Below are 21050 nucleotides of genomic sequence, written 5' to 3' on the forward strand. Positions count from 1 at the left end.
GCATCGATTATGCAGCAGATGTCCGTTGGCAGGTGTCTGCTGGCAGGTGTCCATATGCAGATGTTCCTTTGCAGTTTCGGCATGAAATCATTAGCCATCTCTTCATTTACTTATAGGAGGTTTACATGTTTGTTGTCAGTCAGCATCCCACATTATTAACATCTCAGACCAGTAATCCAGTCCAAATCGATGAATTTCACCAATGGCACCCCCTAGAAAGAATTTATGCAATATTTTCAGCTGTTTCAAGGTAATTCCAATCAGAAACATTTGTTAACGGTCCCTTCGAAAAACAGGAGGGTCACATCGTATGTCACAGTCCCTGAAAAAACAGTGGGGTCCTTAAAAAACGACAGACGGGTCTGGGACCCGGGACCTGGCTCTTATTGAAAACACTGCTATCACCCATCGCTATTTCGTTACTACGTTCGAAGGAATTTCTGATCTTTGTCCATTCGCCCGTTTTGACTCTTCGTCCCTTCAATGTTCTCTGTCCATTGCTTAATCATAAGGGCTTTCATGGTGCAACGATCCTACTAAGCTCTAAAGGATCAAATATGGATGACCATTTTGACGGAACCTTTCCTTTCATTACTTTGTCCTCAATCGTCATATCTTTTTTACATGTATGAATCATGATATTACTTTCCATTTCTTTTTGATTGGTTCAGCATCCTGTTGATCGATAAATCAAGTAGCACTGTTCTTGTGGTGGTTCGGTGGTCAACAATTTCTGTCGATTCTTTTTCATAATCCTCATCGCTTGCGGATTCTAGACTAAAGTTGCTTCAATTCTCTCGATTATCACTAGAATTTTCTTGTACAGTTCTTTAAATTCCTCCAACAACGATTCAAGAACTGTAACTTGTTTTTCGTCGATATCTTCTTTGAGGAGTGCTCCATTTTTCTCAACATTTTTTCAGATGTCGATGATAAACTTTGTTGTTGTTGTTTCTTCAGTTCTGTCCGAATGGCTTCACCTTCAGAGGGCTCACCCATCCATGAAAATAATACTACTGTTGGTTATGTCCAGGAATGCAAGTTTTGCAGAGAGCTGACGAAGTGACGATGTGCAGTCCATTCATTCTTTACTAAACTGAATTGCTGCTTTATTTCTATATTAAAAACTACACAAGTATCAGCTTATCATCTCATGGACGGTGCGCGAATGGACGGTGTGAGTGGAAGTTGCCATGGGATCCGGATAAGTGCCAGTAACACGCTAATCTCTGTCTTGAGAGAATCATTCACAAAATCGCTATTTTTGATTTATAGTTCCTCTTTTTGTCAGAACGTCAACATTCACTTCTTTTTTTTACTCTCTTCTTTAGTATTCGTCTGATTTTAATTAGGTCGTACCAACATTTTGTAGGAAACTCAACATGTAATATACCATAAGTGCTATAAATACAGATCGATCTATCCAAAATTCTGAAATATTCAATCAAAATAAATATAGCGAAAATCTGAAAAAAATGTTGCTACTTTTCAGCTGCATCAAAGCATATGGTCCCATACAGTGGTTTACTCAGTATCCGGATGACAGTTTAGTCAGTAACTGTGTGATTCATTTCGTTCTGAGACCAGATTTTATCAAATTTCCTCTAGCTGTTCTTCAGATAGGCCTACCCTTTGACTTAATGTTTTAATTTCAGAATTCATTTATTTTCTTAAAACCATAAAAAGTATTTCCTCTACCGTTATCCAGGCCTGACATTTATCTAGGTCTATCCTGTTTTGCACCTTACAAGTTCGACGTGGACTTTTCATATTGTTTTTTCTGTAAACCGTTGCAGCTGTATTTATAGTGAATTATTCCACTGAATGATTCTATACTTGAAGGGTAAGTAGTGACTTATTTGAAATAATTGAATTCATGTGAAATAGGCCTAAATTCTAAATATTGTTTATTGTTCGCTGTTTGATTTTTATAGATGAAATTATAATTTGTAGTGAATGGATTTAATTGTATGAAGGTACAGCAGTGGACAGTGTCGTGTGAAATGGTTTTTACCCCTGGTGGTTGTTTCTGAAGGCACAGCAGCAGACAGTGTCGTGTGAAATGGATCTTACCCTCGGCGGTTGTTTCTGAAAGTAAAAGTTGAAGTTTTTTGTTTGATGATGAAAATACAGAAGAAATTTGAATGAATTTTTTTTGTGTCGTTTTTCTGTTTGTCATGAAATGAAAATGAATTAGACTTACTTAGCAAAAACCATAGGGAAATGTGCAGTATTCGAAGGAAATATCACAATTTTTGGAACTAAAATTCGGTGAAAATTCATTTTAGAAAAAAATATTTTCAAATGTATCGCATTTTATTGGATTTTTTGCCCTTAATGATACTGTAGACTTCGCTTAAACTGGTAGACGGTCTATATCTGGTATAATCTGTTCAATTAGATGAAATAAAGACGAAATGTTGTTTTTCAATACTTATGTTTTGCCTTTTATGGGATTGCTCTTTTCCATGATAATAATAATAATAATAATAATATTATGCCTCTGATTATGCCCTAAATCCAGCTGCTCAGAGCGCTTTACATTTACGGTTTTATTGCCCCAGCCATTTAATAGTCTCATGGGGTGAAGTAATATCCGAGCAGCTGCTAGGCGCTCAGGGGTCATATATCGGGCCTGGTACCCATTTACTCCTGGGTGGAGAGAGGGAATGAGGAAAGTGTTTTGCCGGGGACACAATGGTAATGTACAGGTTCGAATCCATGACGACCTGGTTTCCCAGAATGCTTCCCGTATCCCGTAAATGTTCACTTCATTTCCGTTTATTCTCTGCCTGAACTGGTAAACTGTAATGGCTGTTCGCCTATATTATAGAATACATGTATGTACTATCAACCGTCTATCTCTGTTAGCAAAAATACATAAAAACATGAGAACATCTTTATTTTTGCTGTTAGTGATTAGGCCTTATGTTCTATTAATGCACACGCATGACTTAAACTGGTCATAATATAATTACCAATATAATTACCATTACTCAAAGAGAACGTCACAAGTGAACTGAATCGGAAGAAAATGTTGCGGGATAAAGAAACATGAAATGTCCAGTCTATTGAAGGACTTGTGTCTAGTATATTATCTCTTTCAGTGCCCATGTGTAATAAGAGAAAAACCCTCAGAGTGCCCATCATTGTTACCTAAAAAGTAGGGAAATCAATAGAAACTTTGAAGCTCCTTAGAGTGAAAACTGTAAGAGATAGAGCTTTATGGTAATTGAAAAGTTTGTAGGGTATGAATGACCCTTGGATAATTTTGGTGGTAATTTTTCTTACTGAAAGTGACGTCCTATGCAAATGAGCTAATTTGCATGAATTATAATCGGTGACCTATTTATTTGATAACCCCCTAAATTTCATATATCAAAATGAACAAATCGGGTATGTAGCCTCAGCTAAAAGCTGACAATGGAATATTCTATATCTACGGTCACAAATATATATTTTATGGGTAATTATAATTAGTAAATGAGCTAATAATTAAATCACGTGACCTTCTGGATAAGTACCCGCTACTTTCAAACGCAAAAAACTCAAATATTTTGAATAGCAACACCACAAAAACGCAGCATAAAAACTTACTAACGGGTGCTGCCAATTAATCAAGCCGTCTAGCGGCAGGTTTCTCCGCTGAATTCTTTGCGACTAAACTGCTATAAGAAATGTCGATGAAAGTCGACAGGGCACTGTACGACCTGAAATAATCTGTAGACGAAAGTCGACTGGGCACTGAAAAAGTTATAGAAGGAATTTGGGGATTCACTACATGGTCAGATTGTATACAATACAAAGAAATTGATCATTTTGACCACTATTAGGCTCAATAAATCTTTTCATCAATTGATTTTTGCAATTCGTAAAAACCGGTAACTGCCTAATTAGGTATGAAAATGAAGGTGCCAAACTGTTTGTGGATTAGGCGGAGTCTACTGCATAATGAATACCACTTTAAAATGGCTGTGCATGGAATTTTGTTGATCTTAATAAATCAATCGTTGGTGTAAGATGAATTATACATTCTAGGTAAGTTTGTAATGAATATGTGGAGTACCGATAGGCCTATTGCTGACAAAGAATATTCTATTGGGAATAATGAATTCAGCCATTTGTGTTGATAGCTAAATATTGTTCTTCAAAATGAATGTTTTTTATTTGTAGTGAGTGTTGTTTCTGAAGGTGCAGTAGCGGGCAGTGTTGTGTGAAATGGTTTTTACTGGTTTTAGATTCAGCGAAGTGAAATTATTTATGTTGTTTTTCTGTTTTAATTCATGCTGTAAATAGTTTAAACAATAAAATATTAAAAAATCAGTCATAATTTTATCTTCATTTTTGACAAAATATAATATGTTATACACACTTGCCTCATGTTCAGAGGAAATAAAATGCAAATTCTCCCACTTACCGTGGATGGAGTGTGGCCCTGTATGCAATCAAAAAGTGTTCTACAAAATAATTGAATAGATATCTGAAGTATGGACAAATTTTTCACTCATCCAATTGAAAAGTAATTACTGAATAAAAGGGATTATCGATCAATTTTTTGTTTACAGCGCGACATCTGTTTTAAATTAGATCTTTTTCCATTTCAATTGGTTGATAAATGAAAAGTTGTCGTGTGTGTTATTCCAAAGAGGTTCCCAGATTTTGAAAACAAGGGTCATGGGTAACAATTCCATTGATTATTCATTATAATGTATAGTTTTTGTCACCTGGAACCTGGTACGTCATCACCCCCCAGACAAAAATCAAGTGTATTTTTGATTCATGATTTGCTACCAAAATTTATTGTCGGTAATTGTAGGATGCAATTTATTACAATCAGTAGTTCCAGTAATGAATTAACAAAAGTGTTAGTCGCCAGCAACTAGCAAAGTACCTGTCCACATACAGCGTTGGTTCTGAAACATACAAGTATATAAGACATAAAAACCATTATTAAAAATTGTATTGAAAGATTCAATTATCAGCCTCACTGATGATATACTGTCGACTTATCGTTATTATGTAATGGATGATGCAAATAATGAGAGCGGTAAAAAGTGTAGTTACAACAGCGTTAGTCGTACAACCATATCGTACAACCAGTGACATGATCACTTCTCACAAAATAAGCTTACGATCGCTTCCAAACGTTCAAATGACCCTTCTTACCCAACTTTGTTCGTTCTTCCATCACGTCACATTCACCTATTGGATAACTGCATCATTTTATAGGTTAATATCTAGAAATACGATAATTATATGCGAACATGTCATTATGTCATTTATGTGTAATATGCATGATCCTTAATGTTTTTTTTTTTTTTTCATTCCAGATTTAGACATCATCGAAAACATCCAAAATGACCAGTCTAAAGCAGCCCGCAGAGCACTTCCAGCATTAGAAGATACTTATAAAAGGTTAGCATCTATCTGCGGGCCTAAGGAACCAACTCCTCCAGAAATCGTTCCACCTTTTGAGTTGGTTCCTTTGCAGGAGGTGGACCCTGCTTCTCCTGTAAATGTGGAGCAGGAGGTCGCCCCTGCAGTGATGACCCCGGCATAGGCGCCACAGCTTCAGACGCCTTCACTGCGTCGGTCGCCCCGTCGAAATACAAATCAAAATATAAATTACGCAATAGGTTCGGGGCGTCCGAAATAAAAAAAACAAGGCAAACGTGCAGCTCGTCCTCCCCCACCTCCCCAACCAAATTTTGAGGAGGAGAGCAGTGATGAGGAGGAATTCGCTACTCCTGGAGCGACACCACCAGGGCCCGCAACTCTACCATCTTCCAGACCACCACCATCAACAACAACAACAAGATCAACACGAGTACGACGAAATAAAAGAAGAATTGATGAAGATGAAAATAATGAAAATAATAATACGCCAGCCCAGGCATCAACATCGGGCGCTCCAGTGGGGGCACCACCCTCCCCCGCTGTCGAGCTGGTGGCGCGCGGCCCTGGGTGGTCAAGAAACATCAATTACCACGATCCTATTAAAATGCTCCGCGATGTTGAAGGGGCCTTTAAAGGAAAATATGAATTAGTTAAACGTAGGCGAACCCATTGATATAACATCAGCCCCTTCACTCGCCATCACCCGGGCAACAACATCAGCCCATGCACGTCTGCAGATCGGCACATCTTGAAACTCAGTTTTCCCTTCCTCCTTCGTCGATCTGCAGGTTGCGCAGTGTTAAATATCTGTCAACACTCCTTGAACCAGTGGGCGTGCAGTCCTCCCTTACTTTTATAAAAACGATATAAAAATAAAAAACCAGACATCATTGCATATAATCATTGCTTTTATGGAGTTTTTACGGTTTCTCCAAAAAAATTTAAAAAAATAAAAATAAAAAAAATTCATTATCATTTCATCCCTTAATTTATTTTTTGGACAAAAATAAATTTTTGTCCATCATCCCATTCATTAACTTTTAAAATTTTTTTTGACTGTACGTCCCACTGTGTTCCACTCCATTTTTCCCCCCATTTTTGCATTAACTCTTACCATACCTTATTAACTAAGGTTCATTGTGCTTCTCACAATGCTGAAGCATTAACCATTCTTGCCGCTACTTTGCAGCAGTAACCATCTATACCACCTGATTGTGGCAGTAGCCTTCTTAGGAGTCATCAATTCTAATACCATGGTCGGCTTTTTCAAATGTCTTTCGGGATATAAACCATCCTTGCCACTACTTTGCAGCAGTAACCATCCATACCGCCTAATTGTGGCGGCAGTAGCCTTCTTAGGAGTCATCAATTCTAATGCCATGGTTGGCCTTTTCAAATGTCTTTCGGGATATAAACCATCCTTGTATTGCTTTGCAGCAGTAACCATCCATATCACCTGATTGTGGCAGTAGCCTTCTTAGGAGACATCTATTCTAATGCTTTGGTCGGCCGTTGTAAATCTCTTTCGAGATATGCAGGGAATCGATTTCTACAATAACTCCTATGGAGTTTGAAAAAGTGGATTTTTCAAATCAAAAGGAACTGCTATGATTCACATAATGTGATTCCTTATCAAACTTTATCGGAACATGGAGAAGGATTAGCTATGTTTCACACATAATGCGTTTCCTTATGAAGCTGAAAATAATGTGGAGAAGGAACAGCTATGCTTCACATAATGCAATTCCTTAGGAAATTTCATTGAAACAGATTGTTCAATGTTCCATGTTGCCCCCTCCCCCAAATACTATGACGTTTATACGTCAAGTGTAAAACCATTATATCGTTATTAACATACTCGTTTTTCTAATTACAGAATTAAAGATTAATTAAATATGATGCGAAAACTTGAATGATTGAAATGTTAATATCTAATGCTCAACAACGGAGGGAAATCCTTCACATGTGATTGGAAGGATTTAAAATGTTTCTCATAAGGAAAGGTATATATATTTATATACGTGAGATTGTCTGGATTAAAAATTGCACAAGAAAGGAAACCACAGCAAAGACAACGGTAATCAATTTCATTACATTTCTTCGGTGTGAAAGTTCACTCGATCGGTGATCAATGCATGAATTTTGTTCATAATTGAACATAGGATAGAATAGAAAAATGCAAAAATGCAATGATAGAGATTCTTGGATAAAGAAAGTATGAAATAAAGATCTCGGATTAGAGAATTGTTGTTATCACATGAGTGAAGATTTATTGGTTGCTATTGATCTCTTTTGATCCTAACGATCATCAGGATCAAGGTTTCAGTCAAAAATTCTCATTATATTAGTTCTGCATCTCTTGTTGAAAGGTTGGTGGGAGAGGAGATCTGAGATATGAGATAGGAGGTTCAGGCATATTTAGAGAGGTATGAGAGAGGCAGTTCAGGAAATATGAGAGAGGAGGTCCAGGGAGATATGATAGAGGAGTTTATGAAGATATGATAGAGGAGATGGTCTAAAAGAAAATTCTTAGGTTCATAACAATCGAGCAACTCAGTAATAGACACGGCTCTGATAAAGTAACTCATAGTCCTTGATTGGGGTCTAAATTGCAGGAATTGCGTTTAGCAATTAAAATATGGTTGATAGAGCGTGGAATTGTTTCCATGTAGGCAAGCAATGCACAGAACATGCATCGGATTAAGGCTGTTGAGAGTGAATTATCAATAGATTTAAGAAATCTACAATGAAGTTGTTTTCAAGAGGTCTATCATTCATATGGTTGTTAATCAGATGAAGTCTCAGGTGCTTCCTCTGTCCCCAAAAATAAGTTGTATCAAAGTATGTGATATAACCTACTAATTGATTACATGAAAAGAGGCTACTTGTAGTTTCTCAGCCACTTTGCAATCATTGTTGTGAAGAGGTCACAAAATCCAAACTAAAACCAGCATCATCAATAGATTTTCTACTGACTGAGACCCGGTCATACTGCACATGTTGAACAGTTTGTTGTATTTTTGTGGTTCCAGTTTCTCACGTTCCAAGATAGAACAAAGTTTTTGAGTCCTTCATTGCTGAAATTCCAATTTACTACAAATTTCCTATTTCCCAATTTCAATTGAAATTCCAATTTACTACGAGTTTCCTAATCTTAACTTTCCAAAAGTTTGAATTTTTCCTAATATATCTCTGGGTGAAGATTTCAGTCCAGTTCTCAAAATTAATTACGGTTTTTGAATATCTGCAAAATATGATTAATTATTTTCCTGGTTTCATTTTTTACTATTGCCCAAAATCATATTTTATGTGAATTATTATCGCTATTATTGGATTCTTTCAATGATGTTTTGGTTCGATATTATGATTGATCAAGGTGATCCATCTAAATCTATTTCATTGGTATAAATTATGAATTATTCACATCTGCAAACATTTCATTGACACTTCTAAACTAGTAATTCTGAAAACACTCTAAAAACTATTTTATCTGTATTTTTAAGACAATTCTAGAAAGTATTTTAAATTATCTCAATTTTAAAGTATCCATAATATATAAAACTATTTTATCTCAATTTCAAAAAGATTGAAAAAACTTTTATATCTGAATTTAAAAATACCTGTGATATCTGAATTTTAATCTATTAAAGAAACTATTTTATATCTGAATTTTAAAATACCTATGATATCTAAAAACTATCTAATCTGAATTTTATACTATTTCATTTGTATGTATTTTATCTCAAAGTATCTTTTTAAACTATTTTACTTGTATATATTAAAATTTTTTTTTTGTTTATATTTAAAAAATATTTTATTTGTCTATATTTAAAAACTATTTTATTTGTATATATTCCTTTTAGAAAAATGATTTATTTGTATTTCAATACTAACTAAAAGATCAATTTGATGAAATATTTTATATTTGACAATCGCTGTTTATATTTGAACCCCAGTGATTTCATGAGAATGGAATAACTGAAGGTCCAGGTTTTATCACCGAATACTCTTTGACACAATTACGTGGTCCACAACACAGATATAAATAGTGGTTATATAAAAGGCCCATGTTGTATATAGTGTGCGCATAAAGAGCTTTTACTCATAGTTGATGTAGGCTTTGTAAATATGAAATGTGATTGAGAATTTTTTCTCATACTTTCTTTACCTTTTTCTTATAATTTTTTTTTCAATTTTCTACCAACAATAGAAAATCAACTCATTTTCAGTCGGTGTTTCACTATCATGGAATGCGATAAATAAAAAAAAACAGTCCAAGTGTATTTTTCATATGATATTTTCAGCATCTCGACGTATGAAATTGACATAGATTATTGAAGCGTAGATTCACAAAATCACTACTAGGTGGCGTGTCAGATTATTAGTTCAATGACATCAGATAAATATAATAATATAACCACTTGTAGTACAAACAGTAACGACAAACTTTATTTTCCTGCACAATATACAAATAGTAGTAAAGTCCAATACTATCTTTGAATTAGAACTTCCTCTAGCCTATGAAAGATACACTCGGATTTTTTTATTTTATTTATTTCGTTACATACCGCAAAACCGTACTCAGTTCCACAGTTTGATTTGGATACAAGAATTTAAATACATACAATTGCACAACTGTTGAACTGGGATTTGTTAAATTGTGAGCATGACGTTTATAATTAATCACTAGTGTTAAGTTAGCCTTAGTTTAGATTAGTTGGTTTTTGTTAAGTCATTTTATTAATTTTGGCTGTTTTAGATTTAATTGGTTCCAGTTGATTTAACTCTAGTTTAGTTTAAGTTTAAGTTCGCTTAGGTCAAGTTGATCAAGTTTTAACTATTGATATTAACTTAAAGTACGTATAAACCTCTGATAAACTGAGGGTCAATTTATCTTATGATATGATAAGTTACACTCAGGTTATTAATCAATAATCCTGTTTAAGATCTCATTATTTTATGCAGTTCAGAGTTTTTCACTGAATAAAATAGTAACATCTTAGAATGTGATGAACTGAGGGTAAATTCATCATTGTTGAAATTACTCTCAGGAGCATCATTAAAACAATGAATGAACTGAGGGTAAATTCATCATTGTTGAAATTACTCTCAGGATCATCATTAAAACAATGAATGAACTGAGGGTAAATTCATCATTGTTGAAATCACTCTCGGGATCATCATTAAAACAATGAATGAACTGAGAATAAATTCATCATTGTTGAAATCACTCTCGGGATCATCATTAAAACAATGAATGAACTGAGGGTAAATTCATCAGTGTTGAAATCACTCTCAGGATCATCATTAAAACAATGAATGTTTAAAATATTTTAGCGTTAACACCAGTTTCAATTACTCCCTGTTTTCTTGTTATTGATAATTAAATCAGGAGTTATAGAATAGATGATTTAATCTTTATTGTTAGATGAACTTGCACTTAATTAGATTAATTAGTAATGAATTAACTCTCAAGTCATTGATATATAATCTTTAATGTTAGCTTAATTTTAAGGATCTAGGGCATGGTCTTCCTGCACCCCTTGTTTTTATCTTTTCTCACGGCTTTCAAGGTTCTCGTACACATTTCATGCAGCTTTTTCATTCAATATCAATATCATCCTCAGTTGCCAGGTTTTAATTGTCGTCTGCCGAAGCTCATGCCAACATAAACCCCGGCTGCCGACTCTTCACTGGTCTATTACATTGCTCAAGATTTCTTGGGTAGACAGGTTACCACTGAGCGGCCACTAGTCTATGTATTAAGTCAATCAGATGCGTTGTGTTTCGCCGGCAGATTCGCTACACATCTGATTGACTAGATATAAAGACTGGTGGCCGCTTAGCAGCAACCTGTCGACCCGAGATATCTTGGACAATGTCAGAGACCAATGATGGGTTTGTGACCAGGGTTTGTGTAAGCGTGAGTGCCGGTGGGCGGCAATAAAACCCTGGTGATTGAGGATGTATCGATGTACATATCAACACACAAAAAGCCAAACATAATAGGCGGCATTATTATTGGGAGGTGCACCTGGCCTAATATACCGCGCGGTAAAAACCACTCTTTCTGTGGTTGTGTAGTACCAGTAATTGATGATCATCGAGTGAGTGATTGGCCTGGCCCAGTTATTCCATTCCGAAATCACTTGGGTTCCGATTATGATTGACAAATAATATAAAGTATTTCATCAAATTGATCACACATTTTATCCGTACTTGTACATATTGTAAATATGTAAATAGCTTTTTATTTATATATATTATATTTTTTTTAGATTTTTTTATTGATTTTGATTTATACTTATAAATATCTTTAGATATCTTTTTAACTTAAGATTTTAATGAAAAATATAAATTATTTTATTTAAACATTTCAAGTATAATCTTAAAACTTTTTGATTTTCTAAACTTCATAATATCTATACATCAAATGTATTTTAGTGCAAATTTTGATATTTAATTGATAATTATTATTTTTAATTCTATTGAATGATTTTGATATTCAAAACAACTGAATGAATGCATTCAATCTTAGTTTGATACCGATATCACTTGTTGCATCTTTTGTTTTAACAAGGTTTTAACCTATAAGTTTGCAGCATTGATATTATTTCATTGCATTAGTCCCCGCCTCCTCATTTATGGCTGATGGTTGATTTCAGATTTTCAGCTTCTGATAACGTTAATATTAATTCAATGCTACGTTATGTTTTGTTGTTTTTTTGTTTTATTTCATACAAACGTTTTCAAATATGACTTTTTGTCGAATTGATATTTGGTATTGAAGAGGTTGAAATAATTATACATTTTTATAGAATTGTCTAAAATACTGTACCTAGAAACATATAAGTAGTATTGCTAGTGTACCTCTATTTCAAGTTATCCTGTGGTACGACGTTAAACTGCCTCTTTTTAACCCTTTCAGTGCGTCTACACCGCAGTGCAGTGTATGAATTTGTGATGCATTTTGCTAGTACACCGCACGGCGGTGTATTGATGTAATTAGTAATTAGTTTTTATCTCTATTGAAAGATGGCAGCACCTGTCAAACATAGTGAAATATTAGTATCTAACGATATACTGCACCAGGGTGTAGTCGCACTATAGTGGTATTCCCGTTATTCAACACACTAGGGTGGAATTTTTCAAAATTTTCAAATTATCTCCAGCTCTATTGGGTATTGATTAGTCAGCACTGAAAGGGTTAACAATACGTTTTATCCGTACATTTTATCAGTGATTTTTATCTATTTGTCCTGTGGTATGACGTTAAACTGCCTCTTTTTAACCGATTTTACCCGTATGTTTTATTGTTTTTATCATATGTTTTATCGTTTTTATCACCCCTTTTTTTCTACCTTTCTCTATCCTTTCCCTCTCTGTCTCTATCCTTTCCCTCTCTATCTCTATCCTTTCTCTCTCTGTCTAAATCCTTTCCCTTCTCTATCCTTTCCCTCTCTCTCTCTAACTCACTAACTCTCTTCCTCTTTCTCTAACCCACTAACTCTCTCCCTCTTTCTCTAATCCACTAATTCTCTTTTCCTCTTTCTCTAACCCACTAACTCTCTCCTCTCTCTCCTTTCTTCCTCTCACCCCTCTCCTTCATCCTTCCTCCTCTCTCCCTCCTCTCTCTCTTCCACTCTCCTCTCTCTCTCTTTTTCTCTCTTTCTCTCTATCTTGTAAATATTGTAAATTTGTAAATAGTAGTTTTTATTTCTCTTGTAAATATTGTAAATTTGTAAATAGTAGTTTTTATTTCTCTTGTAAATATTGTAAATTTGTAAATAGTAGTTTTTATTTCTCTTTTTAACTTTCTTGTAAATATTGTAAATTTGTAGATAGCAGTTTGTTTTATTCTTTTATTTTTATTTACTATTTTAGAGCCAATTATAATAAGCCTATATGTTCATAATTTTCATCGGATCACTTTATTCAATACAACAGAATGAATGCATTCAATCTTGGTTTCAAACTATTACTTTTCACTTTTTACATACATTCGTAGCATTAATACCATTACATTAGATTAGTCCCTCCTCCTTTTGATTTAATATTTGAGAGAAGATTCTAGTTAAGCATATAGTAGCGTTTTACATCGAAGACAATTTGTCACAGGCTGAAGAGCATTTTATATCAGATGTCAAGAAATAAGGATTGCAGTGACGTTGCTTCCTGTGATCTCTGATCTGTTAGCTTGCAAGTGTATTTAACTATCACTTGTTTGTAAATGATTGAGTGTACTTTACCATTACTGGTTTGCAATATGCTTTACCATCATTGGTTGCGGTTATGAACAAACATCTCAAATGACTGTGCATACTTCCCCCTCACTGGTTGCAGTTCACTCCATTGGTTGCAGCTACGAACAATCATCTCATTGATTGTGCATACTTTTCCCTCACTGGTTGCAGTTCACTTGATCGGTTGCAGCTATAAAGAATCATCTCATTGATTGTGCATACTTTCCCCTCACCGGTTGCAGTTCACTCCATTGGTTGCAGCTACGAACAATCATCTCATCGATTGTGCATACTTTTCCCTCACTGATTGCAGTTCACTCCATTGGTTGCAGCTACGAACAATCATCTCATCGATTGTGCATACTTCCCCCTCACTGGTTGCTACTTCATTGGTTGCAGCTATGAACAATCATCTCAATGATTGAGCTTATTTCCCCTCACTGGTTTTGAAATATAATTTCCCCTCACTGATTGCAGTTCACTTCATTGGTTGCGGCTATGAACAATCGTCTTATTGATTGTGCATACTTTTCCCTCACTGGTTGCAGTTCACTTTATTGGTTGCAGCTATGAACAATCATCTCATTGATTGTGCATACTTTCCCCTCACTGGTTGCAGTTCACTTGATTGGTTGCAGCTATGAACAATCATCTCATCGATTGTGCATACTTCCCCTCACTGGTTTGCAGTTTTCAGCTTCGGTTTGATGATGATAAATGCTGATTTTATCATTGGCTCTACGCTAACAGTTATCAAAATGTTTGAAGCCTTTGCCAGACGTCTTGTGGGTTCGATCTCTCTAAGAAAAAGCTAAAAGGGTTTCGATTGGAATACAGTTTGTCTCCTCCAGCAACAAACGTCCATAGTCTAGAATAGACTGATTTGCATTTGTAAAAAAGCTTTGATTGGTGTATCGCTACATTTCCTACAAGACTCCTCTCTCTCTCCTCTCTCATCACGAAAAAAGTAAGACACAAATCTGAAAGTTAAGAGTTATAAAACACTGTGGATGAATTTTTGCTAAATCAATTGGTGGTAATGAAAGTTAAGTGTTACAAAACACTGAAAGTTGGTGTCTTGAAACAATGATAAATGTAATGAAACAGTGATAGATGTACTGATCTTGCGGTTGTTCTACCTCCTTCCTCTGCTACGAGGTGATATATCGTGCCATTTTTATATACAATATCAAAATCATAGACAATTAAAATCTTGTGGTGGCATGGCTTCTTCTTTTGTTCTCTATAACCCCCGGTAATGGCCTTGCTATGACATCAAATGAGTATCAAATACAGAAGATACTCCTTTCTTCTCCTTTAAAAACAGCAAATACTGTTGTTTGCTACTGCATGTTGCTTATTCCACTCTGTTCTAGGGGTGATATTGAGTTTGGAGTCTTCTCCTTCCCTTGCCTTAATTGTCAAATACAATACCGATTACTTCCTTATTTGAAAACTACATGTTGCTGATGCTTGCTATCATTCAACTCTGTTTTGGTTGTGATATTGAGTTTTAAACGTAGTGTTAGGTGTACATGCCTCCTCTCTCTCCTCTCTCATCAACAATTAAATAAGACACGTATTGTTTGTATACATTTACTTTTTTGCTGTGGTTTCCTCAATAGAAAAGTTTGAAATTGCTCATTGAATGCAGCGCATTTCAAACTATGGATCAATTACTGCTAAATCAATTGGTGGTGATGAAAGTTAAGTGTAACAAAACACTGTGGGTAAATTACTGCCAAATCAATCGGTAGTGATGAAAGTTAAGTGCTACAGAACACTATGGGTAAATAACTGCTAATCCTCCTTTAATCCTGCTGCTTGCTGCTGGGTGTTAATTAATACACTCTGTTTTGGGGTGATATTGAGTGCAGGCGTCTCCTCCTTCCTTCTTCAACTGTCATGTAGAAACGTGACAAACAAACTGAATTGTCAGTGTGTTACAACACTGATGACCTCCTTTAATACTGCTGCGTGTTAATTAATACACTCTGTTTTGGGGTGATATTGAGTTCAGGAGTCTCCTCCTTCCTGCTCCAACTGTCATGTAGAAACGTGATAAACAAACTGAATTGTCAGTGTGTTACAACACTGATGGCTTCCTTTAATACTGCTGCTTGCTACTGGTTGTTAATTGATACACTCTGTTTTGGGGTGATATTGAGTTCAGGAGTCTCCTCCTTCCTTCTTCAACTGTCATGTAGAAACGTGACAAACAAACTGAATTGTCAGTTTGTTACAACACTGATGGCCTCCTTTAATACTGCTGCTTGGTGCTGGTTGTTAACATTCTGTTCAGGGGTGTTATTGAGTGCAGGAGTCTCCTCCTTCCTTCTTCAGGTGTCACGTAGAAACGTGACAAACAAACTGAATTGTCAGTGTGGTACAACACTGATGGCCTCCTTCAATACTGCACGTTGCTGGTGCGTGTTAATTCTTACCTCCTTCCCTGAACTTCTTGAATTATTACATTAAACATTATTACAATAAGACATTACATTAAACATTATAACATCATAAATCATCCTCCTTAAATACTGCTGCTTGCTGCTGGCTCTGTTTTTGGGGTGATATTGAGTTCAGGAGTCTCCTCTTACCTGCTTCAATTGTCATGTAGAAACGTGACAAACAAACTGAATTGTCAGTGTGTTACAACACTGATGACCTCCTTTAATACTGCTGCTTGCTGCTGGGTGTTAATTAATACACTCTATTTTGGGGTGATATTGAGTACAGGAGTCTCCTCCTTCCTTCTTCAATTGTCATGTAGAAACGTGACAAACAAACTGAATTGTCAGTGTGTTACAACACTGATGACCTCCTTTAATACTGCAGCTTGCTGCTGCATGTTAATTGATTTACTCTGTTATGGGGCGATATTGAGTTTGGGCGAGTTATGCTTCCTGATCGTCCTCATTACAACTTAACATTTTAAATGTATAAATATTCAAAACAGCTATCCATCGATAGCTTTGTGGTGGTTGAATCATTGAAATGTTGCTGGTGTTGGTTCAGTGTGTATATTGTAATATATATCAGTTAATTGGTACTGATTATGTTTCCTGATCGTCCTTATTGTGACTTAACGTTTTAAATGTATAAATATTCAAACAGCTATCCATCGATAGCTTTGTGGTGGTTGAATCTTTGAAATGTCGCTGGTGTTGGTTCAGTGTATATATTGTAATACATATCAGTGAATTGGGACTGATTATTTTTTCTGATGGTCCTCATTACGACTTTACGTTTTAAATGTATAAATATTCAAACAGCTATCCATCGATAGCTTTGTGGTGGTTAGTTAAATCATTGAAATGTCGCTGGTGATGGTTCTGTGTATATATTGTAATATATATCGGTGAATTGGGATTGATTATGTTTCCTGATCGTCCTTATTGCGACTTTACGTTTTAAAATCTTAAAATTGAGATTTAGTGATCCGTCCCTTCCTCTCTTGAATTGTCAAGTTAATTGTGACATAAACTGAATTATAAGTGACTTAAGGCTGGGGTGATATTGAGGTTTAATGCCTTCCCATCCTTTCCCTTCTTGAATTGACAAATAAATAGTGATATAAACTGAATTGTTAGTGACTTGGTTATATTACTCCACTTAAGGAGAGATAAAATTGTCAGCGTCTAAACTCTGATGATGAGGTAAACCAGTTTCTAAGTCTGTGAGCTGACAGTGTAAAAAAACTGTTAGAATTCAAATTGCTTTAAACATCTTCAGAAAGATGGTTGATCATCTTAAACACTTGACATCCCACTTTGCACTTGACGTCCCACTTTGCATTTGACGTCCAAATTTGCACTTGACGTCCCACTTCGCACTTGCACCGATGCATCAATTGCACTAAACAGCACTGGCACACCCGCGGGTCCATGCGCATGGTAAGCAAATTGATCAGCATGTAGCCTGCCATCTTTGTGTGTGGAAAGAATTTACAATCAGCTGTTAGATTAAAATTAAGGAACGTTAAGAAACGTATTATTCGTATCTTTCCTTGTACAATCTCAAATAACGATGATGTAAAGAAAAAGAAAAACATTTTATGATGTTAAAATTATCAAAATGTTAAGTAATTAAATATCAATTTGTAAAACAAGAGGAAAGAGAAAGATGAAAGTACCAGAAAGAGAAGTGTTGGATTGGTGTCTGTTGTCAGCAGAAATCTGAGGTACTCTACTGAGGAATCTCCACGCCACAACCCCCCCCCCCCCCAAACAGAAAGTTCAAGATGATACTGAAAGTTCCTGAGGTTCTTAGAAATTTCACTAAGTAAAGACTATAAATCAGGTATAGTATAAATTGCTATGAATTTCTTTGTAGATAAGAATGTTCTCAACTAGGATGGTAAGTTAGTATTACGTGTATTTCATATTTCCCTGTTGTAGCGTGTATTGATTTGGTCATCAAGTACAAACGATTGACAGGAAACATTCAGGATTGTTCCAGTTGTCGTTGAGAAATATTTAAGGTGTCATGAGTCTGAATTGACTATGAATCAGGTAAAATTATATGTGATATGAACTTCTTTGCAGGAACAGTCGACTTAAAGAAGATGGTTACGTTTATTTTATGAACTTTTGTTGTAGCCAGTGGACTGTTGTTGTTAGAGATGCTCAAAACCAGAGGAAAGGAAAACATCAGAGTTCAGGAAGAATTGAGCAAATTCCGCAAGGTCCGAGTCATGAATCTGAATTGACTATAAATCAGGTAAAATTGAAATTAGATGAATTTTGTTTTTATGAAGAGTCTTATGAATGAAAATCATAGTTTATTTAGTACATTGTTGTTGTAGTTAGTATTGAGTTATTCGTCACACAATACCAGATATCAAGATGGAAACGATACCGATGAAGCAGATCAATTTACTCGTGACAAACCGAAGATTTATGTGTCTGAATCTACTAAAAAGCAAGTATAATTGAAATTTATTTTGAAGAAGCCTCAAAAATGATATCATTATTCATATTTTGTGTTTTCACATTGTAGTACATGTATTGAGCTTCTGGTTGGCTGTAGAATATCAGACGACAGGAAAAGATCAAATCAGAGATGCCGACCAATTTCCCCGTCAATTCGGGACTTTCAGTGATTGTTACCACGGGTTAGCGTAGTTCCGTAGATGCCGACCAATTTCTCCATCAATTCCGGACTTTCAGTGTTTGTTACCGCAAGTTATCGTAGTTCCAGAGATGCCGACCAATTTCTCCGTCAAATCGGGACTTTCAATGTTTGTTACCGCGATTTATCATAGTTCCAGAGATGCCGACCAATTTCTCCGTCAAATGGGGACTTTCAGTGTTTGTTACCGCGAGTTATCGTAGTTCCAGAGATGCCGACCAATTTCTCCGTCAAATCGGGACTTTCAGTGTTTGTTACCGCGAGTTATCGTAGTTCCAGAGATACCGACCAATTTCTCCGTCAAATCGGGACTTTAAGTGTTTGTTGCCGCGAGTTATCGTAGTTCCAGAGATGCCGACCAATTTCTCCGAGGCTGATAGCTTCAGTTTAGGTTGAATGTAAATTCACATTGTACATCTATTGGAAAATAAATATGAACTGATGGTTTGATTGGCTGGTTTGTTGTTGAATCTGATTGTGGGTTATCAATTACTGATGTGCTGCGACTTTGCGTTTTAAATGCATACATTTCAAAGGGCTTCTCTTGTTTTGTTGTGCTGGTTAAATTATTTTGTAAATTATAATTGAGGATGTCAAACTTTGGTTTAGAGTATGAATGAATGCACTGTATATGTGGAGATTATGTACTTGTGACTTTGCGTTTGTTTTTGTAAATACATGTATTTCTTTAAGATGATTGTTTTTGTGTTGCATCTCATTCTGAGGATGTTAAACTCTTAACTCAAGATACTCAGTTTGCTCTTGACTTGTTTGATTATTATATTGATGAAAACATTGATTTTATGGTGTTTGATTATCTGTTGAACTATTGTTTATGAATACCATTTGAACTACTAACCACTAGTTGTTTTAACATCAGTATCATTAGTGGTCAGTTGTTCACTACAAATTGTATGTGTTATTTTTTCTTTATATAATGTACGGTGGACTCTCTTAACTAGAATCATTTCAAGTCCAGTTACTTTTATCTTGGAGTAATGATTCTCCAAGCTTACATCAAGTTGGACATAAACACATTGAACTATTGCATTGAAATTCTTTTATCATCTGCAGGTGACAATTATCACCTCGTCTTAATTGATTCGAGTTAGTCAGGTCTATTGTACATGGATTCTTTTTTCTCTGGAAGTGAATTAAATGAAACGAGGCGACAGTTGAACCTCATTAATACGATTGTGTTTAGGACGTAAACCGTTTATTACGATCAGATTTCAAGCATGTCCCGGCTAATTTTCATCGATCCATATTTTCATAATACGACAATTTCATTTTCAACAATAAGATTTGTATTTAACCATAGAACTCTATGAGTTCTATGATTTAACTAAGGATCCACTGTAAAATGAGGGCTTCAAACCATTCTCACTGATGTAGAGACTTTCTTTTATTTAAGTTATCAGTCTGATTACTCCTAAATTATGCATGTATCAATCTGCCGCAGCTTGGCACTACCCTATCTGCTGAGGATACTCCAGTACCCACCCCATACCCTTCAGACACTCGTTTAGACTTTATACCTTCTACATAAACTGAAGTACTCGCTCTTCAAACGCAGCTTGAACCCTCCTCCCACCCCCTTTCAGATAGAATGTCTGGGGTCCAGGCAACAGATCGACACCTTTCTCTTGGCTTTGAGTAATCAGACCGATCTTGTCTGATTATTCTTAAGGTCTCAGAGACTTTCATTTATTTGACTATTTATGCAGCTATCAACCTGCATTTTGGACACTGATTCCCTGCCGTTAATAGAATAATTAATTTGTCTTTTCGAAATTGTTTCCTTGAATACATTTTGTTCTACACTGAAAAATAACAGTCAGGTACGAACTCCATCGATAGTTGCTCGAGCTGTTTCTGATAGGCCCTGATGCTGAAGTAGACGATGAGCTGGGGTGTCCCAGTAATTATTCAGAGTGGTCCTGATGCAGACAAATAGGACATGGGTTGTAAAGGGGTTCTGGGTTCGAACGTAGATACCACTTATACTGGGAATGGTCCTAATGTTGAAATGAAGTCAAATAGGACTGTACGATACACTTATACATGTAACTATTATTGCCACCTATTGGAATTTCGATAAACTATCAAATAGCTAGAATTAACTGTTGTAAATATTTGTAATGTACCAAATTTCACAAGCGCCATCTATCGGAATATGGAATAAAATGTCTACAAACGTAGTGGATTGGCTGGTTCGAACCCATGGCATTGATTCAGAGGGCCGACTCCAGCGGCGGATCCAGGGGAGGGGGCACG

General features: G+C 35.7%; 1 long non-coding RNA gene across 1 annotated transcript; it reads left to right on the forward strand.

The window, feature by feature from the left end:
- Nucleotides 1–18052: 18052 nt before the first annotated feature.
- LOC141902900 (uncharacterized) lies at nt 18053–18562 on the forward strand. The gene is made up of 3 exons (XR_012618974.1): nt 18053–18154; nt 18242–18362; nt 18448–18562. It is a non-coding gene; the product is annotated as an uncharacterized LOC141902900 (long non-coding RNA).
- The last annotated feature ends 2488 nt before the right edge of the window (nt 18563–21050 follow it).

Source organism: Tubulanus polymorphus, chromosome 3 (assembly GCF_964204645.1).
Source record: "Tubulanus polymorphus chromosome 3, tnTubPoly1.2, whole genome shotgun sequence".
Classification (NCBI taxonomy): domain Eukaryota; kingdom Metazoa; phylum Nemertea; class Palaeonemertea; order Tubulaniformes; family Tubulanidae; genus Tubulanus; species Tubulanus polymorphus.